The sequence below is a fragment of the Anas platyrhynchos genome, chromosome 1 (genome assembly GCF_047663525.1).
Source record: "Anas platyrhynchos isolate ZD024472 breed Pekin duck chromosome 1, IASCAAS_PekinDuck_T2T, whole genome shotgun sequence".
NCBI classification, from domain to species: domain Eukaryota; kingdom Metazoa; phylum Chordata; class Aves; order Anseriformes; family Anatidae; genus Anas; species Anas platyrhynchos.
This window is the reverse complement of record NC_092587.1, coordinates 133,279,785-133,290,810: the sequence shown is the minus strand read 5'-3', so window position 1 is coordinate 133,290,810 and position 11,026 is coordinate 133,279,785.

The following is an 11,026-nucleotide window of genomic DNA, read 5'->3' as shown; positions in this document are numbered from 1 at the left end:
TATATATAGGGAAAGAGAGAGAGAGAGAGAAATCACTGGTGTATTTTCTATTACTGGAGAGGTTAGCTAGCAGTAACTTTTCTCCAGAGTTTTTTTTGTTCTATTTATTAAACTGGTGACACAGGCCATGTTAACTATGGCATGGCAATTCTGTTTGCAATTAAAGCTGTCCTTTTCAGTCTGAAAATCCAAGCTAAGAAAGTTGCAGCACACTCGTCATCTCTCAGTAATCTTCCATCCAAACTTCCAAGATGAATGCAAGGGACAAGGGGGACTTTTCAACTAAGAGTCATTGAATACACTGCTGAAATTGAAAAGAAGATTCTGTTCAGGATAGGTCTTATAATCACCTTTTAAGCTGGGATCTGGCAGGTCCAAAATCCTGAGGTTTAACTAAAAAGCAGGGGTGATGAAAAACACCTGTAAAGGTAGGGATGGGGATGGGGGGCACTCAAAAGAACAAGAACACAAGGGTCCTGGCAACAAAATATTTCATATCTTTATATCATTTTTCTATGTCCTGTCATACCATATGCAACTCTGTAGAGAAATAAGATATTGCTCAGGACCCACTCAAGCCATCCATTCCAAGCAGGAACAGTACTTTATTTAGATTTGTAGAAAACATGTAGAAAACATGTAGAAAACATATAAAGATATTTAGACAACATCTAGCACATTCCCTGGTCCAAAGGTCCACTGGACATATTCAACAGGTGGAGCCAACAGGTAATGTTGGCAATACGGTTGTGCAATCAGCCCAGCATTTTACCAGCTGCCCTGATATGAAGAGCTGAAACATAATAATCACAACAACAACAAAATCTTTCCTACTTTTCTTATATTTTGCTCTTTCTTCAGAAGACCATTTCTTTCATGTACTGTTTAAACCCAGCCTCATTGCAGTTCATTACTAGTTCCATCTTTATTTGTAATTTCTGTCAGACTGAGATACAGTCTGAGATACAAGTCTGAAAGGCATGTGAACATTCATCCCATCCTCTGGTTAGCTTGCTTTCAAGCATGGCTGTGGTTTGTGCCAGATAACCATCTCCTGAATCCTGTTCAAGAGACAGAACAAGCCAAGGACACTTTCTAATTGGTAAACAGTAGATCCCGTGGTAAGACAGGAGTTTAGTTGAACAGATATAAACTATCGTACAAGGACTACAAAGCAGGATGTGGTGGCTTGTGACAATCAGTTGCAACTACAGGAAGTGTGTTTTGTTTTTTTTTTTTTTCTTTTCCCCCCCAAAAATATTATGAATCCCTTTCTAATAAGAGGATTGTGTATTACATTTAGCTGTGCTAAATTTCAAAGCCATTACTAACAATTTCAGTTCTGTTCCAAGCAGTTCTATGACATGCTTGAAAATTTGCTTTAAGTCTTCCAAAGGACCTCCAAATACCTCATAATGGTGTTTTATTCCTAACCCCTCCCCCCGCCCCCAATGAGCCATCCCACCATCAATATTAGATATAAAATTTCTACAATACATACAGAAACTGCTTACATGGAAATTTAATATTTTGAGAGTAACATATTTTTAACTATGTTTTACAATATTTTTGCTGCTAGAAACCTCAGAGGAATGGTATCACTGTGAGATGGTGCAGCTTCTTGTGGAAAATCACTGACTTCTCTTTGAAAATGCACTTTGAAGATTTCTGCGTTAAGTGACCACCAGGAGCATAATTAACAATTTCACTTAGTAGTACTCTCCTAATCTGAAAGCCAAATCAGATTTGTATTCCAATGTAATGCTTCCAAAACAATATATCAAAGTGAAATATTCCTTGGTCATCTTCCAGTGAGCTGCTAACTGCTAGTTGCCTCCAAAAAGTGGAAATCAGCATGAGAGAACTCTTAATGGAGGGAAAAACAACAACAACAACAAACAGAAATACCATAGCTCATGGTCTGTGAGGATGTTTTCCCTACTTATCTGCACTTACCTTTCTTTCTTACTTCATCAAAGCCATTTTCAAATGTTTTAAAGCATTTCACTAATTTTCAGTGCCCTCTAGACAAAAGAGGTCCTCACACAAAGTCATGTTAAGATCAACAGACTGACTAGATTCACCAGGTGTTGATTTGGCAGTACTACATCATTTCACACCAACTGACATGGTAATCTGACAAATGTAGTCTGTTGCATTACATTTTGCAAAGTGTTGCTATACAGTTTGGTTACACATTAGTCCTAATTTTGAATATGCAATTTTTCGTCCAATATAACAAACTGTTATCTGCTTGTATTTTTCTTTTTTTTTCTTACCTAATAGCTGGGCAAATCAGAAACTGCATCTGCTGTATCATTTAGCAACAGCTTTTGAATTTTCTACAGTCCCTAGAGGATTTGGGGTCTTCTAAACTAATCAAGGATTTATGAGACATAACTACTATATTATGTCTGTGACAGATGACATTTTTCCCCACTAATGATCCTGGCTAGTCTAAGAATTGAAGAACACTGCTGGATGAAAAATAGATATTGTAATAAATTGCCTGAAGGGAGTTATACCAAAGAGAGAAATTAGGGAGGATATTTTCCATGTGTGGTCATACAACTGTAAATTATACATGTGCTTAGGTATTGTGATTTTGATGGTTTATTTTGAATATTATTTGGATCTCAATTAATATTTATATATATATATATTATTAACTTTGTTAATTGCACTGAATACCATGTTGTGCAGAATATCTAAGGAAAAATAGGAAAGAAAATGAAATAAGGAAGAAAATAAAGAGTTTAAATTAATAATAATTAAGGAAAACAACAACAACAAAAACATTGGCATGAATGAGGCTGCAGTGTTTTATATCAACTGAGAATCTACCACAAAACTGAGATGCAGCTAATGGTTGTGAAGTGCAGTTCTTTTGGTAAATCATAGAAGAAAAAATGTGATATTTTAGGAGCAATATAGTAAGAGACAACTTATGTATGCATGACATTAATGGCATAAGGCATTAAGCTTTGAAGTGTTGCTCTTCCCTGTTTCCGTACCAATGAATTTTTATTTATTTTTATTTTTATTTTTATTTTTATTTTTATTTTACTGATATCTTAGATTGCTGTCTGTTCTTTCATCTCCTTTATTTATGTAAGTTGTTTTTTCCTTTTTCTCCTTTACACATTTTGTTTGTTCACCTTGATATTTTTAGGGTCTGCACATTAGTACTGGGAATAGGTTTTGTTTGTTAGGATGAGTCATGCCCACCTTCTTTCATTTAAGTGCACATTCAGAACAGGAATGTCCTTTATATCTTCAGAGCAGGAAGACATTCTTTTGGTAGCATGCAATTCCTTTCACCTTACAGAGCCCTTATTACAGATATACAATAAACAAGAGGTACTTTTGACTCCTGTACAGGTGGGTTCTGTTTGGTTTTGTTTTGTTTTGTTAATCCCAATGGAGATTGTCTTTAGACTCATATTTATTTATGACCTCTGGACTAATGCAAAACTGTTGGGTTCTTTAATGTGCAGGAAAATATATACTTATTTAATCTTATATATTTATTCCTTCCTTCTCAGACTGAGACATGTTAATATTCAGTATATGACCATACATTGTTTTATAGACATTGTGTTATATATCTCCACTGGGAAGTTTATCTTTCAGGATTTTTGGAATGGCATGTAATTTTTTAGTATATAAAGCATTTGCTTTGTATACAAGTAATATTTCTTTCAGTTGCATCTCTGTATTTTGTTTGAACTGAAATGTATACGATTGTTATCTTAACTAAAATCCATCTTGCACATAGCACAGTGGTAGTCTTCATTCCTTGAAACATGCACATGAAAATGGCGATTCCTAAAAACATCTTGTTTTATAATTGCATGTGCTTTTCTTTTTATAGATATATTTATAGATAAAACTTCATGGTAAAACTGAAGCTATTTACTAGAAGTAGAAAATTGAAATAGAAAGTATAAAGGATATTTTTAATTATCTTTGGATAATTAAATCAGCATAATGACAATAAGCATAACTTTTATTATTTTATTTTATTTATCTTATTTTATTTATTTTCAGTCCTGATCACAATATTTAGGATAAACTTTTTGTTCCACTTTCTGCTCCCACACTTCACTCAATTTTTCTTCTTAAATTGGATTAAAATCTCTTGAGTGGAAGTAATTACCTTGATTCTTTTAAATAGAGTGGAAGGAATTATATTCATGCTTATCTGTCCTTTGTTGTGAAATCTGCAAATCATTTTTCAGAGAGGATATGGAAAGAGGTGGAGGAGATGAGGAGGGAAACAAACAAAAATGTCAGAGAAAATACATATACTTCTATTTGTATTTTATTTTATTTTATTTTATTTTATTTTATTTTATTTTATTTTATTTTATTTTATTTTATTTTATTTTTTACCTTCATGGTCACAACACCAAAACTATAATTACTTTAAATTTTGTGTAATTTACAATCTTTCAGTTTTAGTCCTTGTAGTTTATATGCACTGCTATTTGTGAGGTAAACTCACAAGGACACTATCCTTAGCTAGTGTTAATCACTGCAACCCCACAGTGGAAGTACAAAGTTTGGAAAATATTATGTTTTGAATGTTCACTGTCCCAGGCATACACTGAAATGTAGTTTACAAACTTCTTATCATCTCCAGATTTTTCCATTCTTTTTAACTGAACTGGAGAGTCTAAACTCACATAAATTGTGTATGGAAAGATCAAGAGAGAGAGATGTTGAAGGAAAGGCAAATGTATAAAGCATATGCATCAGTTCCATGCACTACAGTGATGTGATGAATATTTTATAAGACTAATTTATAAGTGTGTCCAGACTCCCTCAGTGTGCATTGCTTAAATTCAGTTTGTACATCCTGCATGGCACATTCAGTTTGGATGAACACTTTGGAGCATATAGTCTCATTCCTAGTGATGGAATGTGCTCCTCATGGACATTTTGCAAAGTAAAATGAACCCACATGGTAAGGTACACAAAAAATAATAAAATCTTTCTCTAATCTTCCAAATTGTGTTGGTTCATTTCCTTCAATTCTCCTTCTCTTTGTTTATAAACCTAATAAATAAAATTAATAAAAAATAAATAAAAGTCACTTGGTAACAATATTACTACTAATTCACTTGAAGAAGTTGCAGTTCTCATGTACAACTAATGTAGGGCAAAATAGAGCAACTCAGTTATGATGACTACATCAGATTATCTATTGCAATGTTTACCTCCATTGCCTTTATGAATCATCACCTCCTGCACAATAAGAAGGAAAATGGAGATGAGTTATATTCTTCAATAAGTGACAATGAGAGCATCTATCTGTATTGCAGAGTGACACCTCCAAAAGCATACCTTAAATACAGCTCCCATAGAAATGGCATATTCTACCCTCAGAGGAAGCTATGCTTCCAAATTGCCGCAACAAAAAGCATAATTGGTGCTTAAAAACATACAGGTACAAAATCTTAAGGAGGCATGAAATTCTTAAGTGAACTGGTTGTATTAATTTTCAGATCAAAAAGAATTAACTATATGTTGAGAAGGATTCTTGACTTCTCAAGCAATGGTTAGCTGATTCATAACTACTGTCTTTACAAATGCAGAAAATTAATAAAGTTAAGGACATAAAATACAATGGAAAACTCTCACAAGTCTTTGAGGCTGCAAACAACACCTGACTTTATCTCTAGACGAGTGGTGAAGATAAAAAGGACCATGAAAACTAAGAGACTATCATTAAAGGTAAGTAATATGTTTACAAAAACATGAACTGCCTCACTAACAATACATTCTAAAAACAAGAACAGCCAACAAAACTTTTCTCTTTTATGCATTGAAGAATATATTGTCCTAAATATTTCCAAATCCAATATGCTCTTAACATTTTAGATGGTCTTTTTCTCCTCCTTTCTCCTCCCCTCTTTTCCCTTCCCTTCCTTTTCTCCTCTCCTCCTCCTCTAAACTTGGACCTATTGAAAAACTACTTTAATTTAGCTTTTTACTGAAATTACTTTCCAAAGTTTTCATGCCTTAGTTAAGGATTTGCTGTAAATTCTGCCAGGAAATTTTTATCTTAAGAAAACTCCAAACAACAATTTATCTTTTTTACATTATTAAAAAGTTTAACAGGGTTTTTTTGGTTGTTTGTTTGTTTTTGTTTTGTTTTTGTCTATTTGCACAATGTGTTTGACCAGATTTGGCTATATAGTACCTTTTCTAAGGAGATATCAAAGAATTAAAGGTTTAATGGCCTGAAGATTATAATCTCAACCTCATGTAATTAAAATATATAAATATATTTAATTGTTGATATGCACTGTTTCTTTCATAAAACACATGGATATTTACTCAGACAACTTATTTATTTATTTATTTATTTATTTATTTATTTATTTTAATAAATAGCATTCCAATACAGATGTGTGTAGTTACTTAGGAAATGTGATATGATGCTCTGGTCAGGTGATTTTAATCACAGAATCACTAGCCAACACAGATTTAATTGAAGGTTTAGGTAAATGAGCAGTATCAGAATATATATCCTTCACTAGCAAGGGTGAACCTACAGTCAGTGTAGCTATGATGATCTAAAAATATAAGAAAAGTAATTTTTGTGTGTAAAGGAAATAACAGATAAAAGACAAATATAAGGAGATGAGCTACTAAATTAATGTTGTGGTTATGAGTACAAAAGCCTGTGCAGAGGTACTATTTTTGATGGTAGTTTTTGGCTATTTTTTTTTTTTGTATGCTGCGAGAATGTAAAACTAAGATACTAAAGCTCAAAGAGAGCAAAAGAGTGGATTGGGCCCTCATGCCTGCATAGAGGAATGTGATTGCCAACATACAGCTTCAGATCTCAGTTCTGTCTCAGCCTTGGGAGATGACAACAGCAAAGACCCTGTAATGGTTTTGGACCTATGAAAATTCAATGTAACTACAAATTCAGGCATCTGAAAAACTGTAGATCTGAGAACATCCCCTAGAAAAGGTCGTATTTTCTGTTTCTAGTATTGAGGGAAAAAACAATACTTTCTATTTTATCAAGATGATGATAAAAATCCTGCAGCACAATGTTTTGGAGTTCTTAGCCCTTTGGAGGAGAATGGCTTTTTCTGTGGAACAATTGTGCTATGCTATTAGCACAATATATAGATTAAAATACATTATGCAGGTACATATTCAAGGACATTGCATATGCATGATGGAGTAAAAGACAAAAGTCACCGTAATACAAAGAACTTAGTAAAGGTGAGCCTCTTAAAATCTTTCAGATCTGGGGGATGTGGGGAGGCTTATTTTATAACAGAAGGTCACTTCAGTGTAGCAGTCTACAGCTATTATGCTAAGTGATCTGTTTTGCCCTCTATATTTCTTTCCTACTTTCCATTCAATGTCTTTAGCACTGAAAAACAAGTAAAAGGAAATGTTTTTACATTGGAATGTTGAATGTTGAAAGGGTTTCCATTCTTTTTCTGACAAAAATATATATTGTATGCAAAAATAGATCTATTATTAACACACATTTATACAGTGTGCACATGTATACGTATCTCGTATATTTATGTTGAATTATGAAATAGCTAAAATAATGGTACAGTAACTTGATTAATAGGAATATGACATGGTAAATTTTATAATGTTTAAAAACTGTAGACACGATTCAACAAACTTCTAAATATTATTTCATAGTTAGATATTTCCACCCTCACATCAACTCGGATGACCATCTAGTGTGTTTTTTCAAATTACACCCACTTTAGAATAAATAAAAGGACATAAGAATATTTTTAAAAGCAAAATAAAATTCTCCCTTGAATCCTTTTCTTCCACCTCAGTCACGCTTTGCTATTTTTGCTGGTATCCAATTAAAAGCAACTACAAGAAGGTTAATGTTTTCATGGAGCTTTCTGTCAGTGCTTGCGTGTGATCACTATCGGGGTGACCCTTTCATTTACTTATTTACTTTATAATTTCTTTCTTCAAACTGATTTTTTTTTTTTTCCTGAGAGGGGAAGCTGATGGTTATATTACTATGATTTCAGCATTTTTGCAGGCAAGGACATTTCTGCAATTCCAGTTTGAATAAAGGGAAAAAAAAAAAAAAAAGTCTTTGTCAAGGTATTTCCTGAGATATTTTACATGTTATGGTTGACCATCCTAAGAATTTTAAAGCTGAATCTGAATATGGAAATAGCATTTTATAGATAAACTTTCACAATACAGCCACATGTCAGTTTCTCATAAAGAATGATGACTGTCCAGGTAGATATACTATTCTTTTAAAAATTGATTAAGTGCTTTTGAGATTAATTAGAATATCTGATACTAAATATGCATGAAAGAGTACATCTGGCTGTTTTTTTATTACTGACTTCACTTAGCAGACCTGGACATGATTAAGAAGGCTGTTTCAACTCCATGTTTTAATGGGATGAAAGACCGGAAAATATTTCCAGCAAGGACTAAACAGTCCCTAAAGCACATTTTCACAGATTATTATACAAAGTAAAATTACTGTAATCTTCAGATATGACCTCTTTCTTGACATCAAATGAAGTATTTCCCTGAATTAATTCTTGCATGAATTAAGCCTATATTTTAGGGACAAAAAAAAATAAAAATAAAAAATTAAATCTTTCTCATTCTGATTTCAACACTTCAAGAAATAGTGGATTTAATACAATTGGCAAGTTGTCCTAGCAACAGCATGCAGTTCACACATACTTGTTTTATAATCATTATTTTTCTAGTTTCAAATTTAAGTCTTCTGTGTTATGAAAACCCTGGTAAACTGAACACCTTATGGGAAGTAGGAGAAGGAAAAAAAAAAAAAAAGATGGATCCAGGTGATCTGGGCAAGAGCTAGGGTGGAAAAATATAGGATTAAACGGATGCAAAGGAACCAGTCACATATAAAAAGTTGTCTGGTTGTTTCACTTGTCTAGCTATACCCTTCTCCTGATCAGCACAATCTGTCCTATTTTATTGCTATATTCCATTTACTGATTATTGTTGAGGGATTCTCTTCTGTGTCTATTTACATATGGGGTCCTGGTTGCCAGCAGCTGGGCTAGGACCATGGTCCAGAGCACCTGTGTGCCAAGTGAGTGAAACCACATGCCAGCCTCAGAGAGGGACCTCAGACCACAGGGACCTGTTTTTCTGTGGAGCTAGCAGCTGGTGCAAGTATGGGTGTGCAGGTGAGTGAACAGCAAGTTGGATGAGGCAGCAGCCTCAGGGGCTTTTCCACATGCTGGGGAGACTGGGACCCAGGCAGAGCCTAGCTGATCTATGTGGCATGTGTGTGTGTATTTTCAGAGGCCAACATCTATCCTGCTCAGCCAGAAAGGAACAGGATTAGGCCATTGGTACTGTTTACATTGATGTGAGTGCTCTGTCCATCTGTGCTGTCTGTGTGGCTGGCAATTTATACACGGTGTATACATTTGCTCTGTCTGTGTGCGCCTGTTGGGAACAAACTCAGCCTCACAAATGGTTGGACACAAGGGCATAGAGCTGCTGTGCATCCTCACTAAGAGATTTTGCAACTCTTATCAGATATGTCTACTGCTCCACAGGAAACTCATTTCATGCAGACCCATCCAGTGTGACCCAAGTGTTTTCAGAAACATGGCTTAACAGGACAAAGCTCTTCATACTGTGGAAATGCAGTGCATTCACAAATACTTTGCTGAGAGATAGTAACGTGGATATTTTTCTGGATGAGTATTCAGTCACCTTCATTCATCTGCTTACACCTTCCCTTTCCCTCCTTCAGCAGTTTGTGTATCATTTGAAGACTGTATCAGTAATTATTTTTCCCCAAGACATTCATAACTGTGTTAAGTAGCTTAGAGCCAAAAATTGATCCCTGTGAATTAACTTCCATATCCACTTAACAGTGGATACAGTGAATCTCACTTTTAATTACACTGACTTATTTTTAATAGACTTTATGTATGCTGTGTATTTTTTTTATTGCTTTACAATATTTATCAAGACACTGTGCCATATCAAGGCAGTGATAGAAATCCAAGAATATTACACCAATGGTACCTTTACAAGTCAAAATTTTATATGTCAAAAAATCAAACCAAAACTCGTTACTTTGACAACATCTGTTATACAGAAACCTGTGTTGATTTGTTTTAATTAAATTACTCTTTTTATTCTTTATAAGTTGAGTCCCATATTAAGTGATTCAGTATTTTTATTCAGTCTGATTTTAAGATGACAAGTTTAATATTAAATGGATTATTCTATTTATAGTTTTTTTTTTTTAAATATTGGCAATACATTCATTTTTCTTCCAGGTGTTTCCTGAATGTCCTCCATGTTTCAATACTTCTGAAAATAAACCTTGACAGAGTAGAGAACTCCTCTGATACTTCCATTATACTTCTTTGACACAAATTGCATGGGCATGCTGATGGTCCATCCAAGTGAAAGGAGAAAGAGCTTAACATTTTTTAGGGTGACTTTGGTAATGGATTTTTTTTTTTTTTTAAGTCAACTATGATGAGACTGTATTATCTGAATATTTTGCAAGACAGAACAGAAATAATGAAAGAATATTTATACTTTGACAAATGACTTACTGTAAATTCATTATAATTTATTTTATTCCATGCACAAACACAAAGAAGCCATGACCCAAGCATACAATCAGCCACATATTTTCCTCTTTGATTTGTTACCCTGGAAACTTTGGATCCACGATGTAGGACAGTGTGTTGAGGCATCTCCACCATGATGGGCCAGAAGGCTTTTTCAAGGTTCACAGTCCCCCTAGCCCACAGCTAACACATAGTCTGCTATGGCAGGCACATAAATGTTAATTTCACTAAGCAGCTAAAGGGATGTAATTGCATTCAACTCATTAATTATTTCTTTATTTTTACATTTTGATTGGTCAAATGTGCACTAGAACAAAACTGAAAAAGTGCTGAATCTACAAACAAAATCCACTCAGTGGACACTAACTTTTTTCTAGCCACTTTAGAACTGAATGAAGTATGCATTACTG